The sequence below is a fragment of the Oratosquilla oratoria genome, chromosome 33 (genome assembly GCF_046742065.1).
Source record: "Oratosquilla oratoria isolate Oo_2021 chromosome 33, ASM4674206v1, whole genome shotgun sequence".
NCBI lineage: Eukaryota > Metazoa > Arthropoda > Malacostraca > Stomatopoda > Squillidae > Oratosquilla > Oratosquilla oratoria.
In genome coordinates this window covers 33,155,396-33,157,895 of record NC_134809.1, presented here as the reverse complement: position 1 = coordinate 33,157,895, position 2,500 = coordinate 33,155,396, and positions in this window count along the sequence as shown.

Here is a 2,500-nt window from a genome sequence, read left to right as displayed (position 1 = left end):
TTTATGATTTTTTGTTTTATTTGACCAAATGACAAGACATCTTGTCATCGGAGTTTAATGGGTTAAGTGAGGCAATGATTGAAAATATACAGAGGCAGACAGAGTAAGGATTAGGTGTCTCCAGGACAATCGCATGAGCCTCAGTAACAGAAAACATATGGAGACGCGTGAATAAAGGTTATACAACGTCTTCATTATATCAAATGTTCGTGTGAAAATTAATATATTTACTTAGATCATTAAGAAAAAGACGATTTCAGTTTATCATCGAAAAAGCGGGTTGGTTGTAAAGCACTGGTATTGTCTCTCAGGATTGTAACATTTACCCAACTGGTCGGTCGTCTACATAAAATGCATATTATGTGATGAAACAAATTCTGCCTCCCTATCAGGTCATACGGCAGGAATGTACTGAAGGAGATGCTGTGGTCCTTGGTATTCAAAGAGATAGAAAATGCACGAGAGAACTTTGCATCGTTAAGTTTTTCTTACCCAGTGTTTCTTATTAGAATAACACACACACACACACACACACACACACACACACACACACACACACACACACACACACACACACACACACACACACACACACACACGTTACTCCAACTCTCGTGGGCGGGGAGTTGGGTGTGTGTGTGCGTGTAAGGTCAAAGCATTACCCATAGATCGGTCATACGAGCTCTGAGCTCTCTTCCGGGAGGGAAATAGCTGTCGATCACGAGTCCAACACGTGATCCAAAGACCAAGGTGAAACCAAGGTGAATCACACACACACACACACACACACACACACACACACACACACACACACACATATATATATTATATATATATATATACTGTATATATATATATATACACATATATATACACACACACATCACAGCTGACACCACAGTCAGAAGAAAGAAAGAGTTGAATAAGCGAATCTGTACATTTCGATTGCTAAATGCAATCCTCTTCAGTAATACAAAGAAGGAGCAGGGTGCTATCTTAAAGAGCAACCTCTTACAAAAGAAACGGAACAAGGGAAGGAATACGTATCCCTACCCTCACTCGCTAGTGACCTGAGGATGACAAGAGGTCGTGTCAGGGGGAGGGGGAGAATACCTGTTAACAATTTATATAATGAATAATCCTGATTTTATGCCCGGGGTCCAATGACCCTTCGAAATATTCAGTGGGACAAATCTCAACTTATTTACAAATCTGGTTGTGGGTTCACAAAGAAAATGGTGGAATCCACTTTAATAGACTATCTGGAGGTCGATAATTACTGACCAAGGGAATCACCTCTGACCGTGAGATAACGGACGGATACCATATGTATATGTCCGGATACACACACACACACACACACACACACACACACACACACACACACACACACACACACACACACACACACACACACACACACACACACACACACACACACACACACACACACACACACATATATATATATATATATATTATATATATATATATATATAAAATAAAATTTATATATATTAATATATATATATTAATATATATATATATATATATTAATATATATATATATATATTTATATTTATATATATATATATATATATATTAATATATATATTATATATATATATATATTAATATATATATATATTAATATATATATATATTAATATATATATATATATTAATATATACATATATATTAATTTAGATATATATATTAATATATATAGATTAATATATATATATATATATTAATATATATAGATATATATTAATATATATATATATATTAATATATATATATATTAATATATATATATATATTAATATGTATATATATATTAATATATATATATATATATATATATTATATATATATATATATATATATATATATATATATATATATACGTCAGTCAAGTCAGCCATCCTGAGTCCACTACTGAACAAAGGCCTCTATCATAGCATTTCATGATTCTCACAACTGCGCCAACTTTTACCACGTCACTCCTGCAAACTTCTCAATCTCGTCTCTCCACCTCCTGTCTGGTCTCCCCCTTCCACACTTCCCACCTCGCGGTGTCCACTCAGTAACACACGTGCTCCATCACTCATCAGTCGTTCGCAGAAACTTACCTGCCCAATTCCACTTCCTCTCTTTTACCTCTTCTACAATATCTGTCACTCTATTCTGCTCTCTTTAGGTCTCTCAGCGTTATTCCCATCATTGATCTCTCCATTCTTTTCTGTGCAGTCCTTAGCTTTGTCTCCATCGCTTCGTTAGTTTCCAAGTATCACACCCCTAGATTATTGTAGCAGAATGCATTGATTATAAACTTTACGTTTCAAATATAAAGGTGATCTTATACTTACCAAACACTTTCCCACCAATTGTAAAACGTTTTTTTTTTTAATTTTCATGATCTTTGGTCACTTTCAGCGTATCTTACAAGTCTCCTGCTCTTTCTGAGATAAGAATAATGTCATCCGCAAATCTTA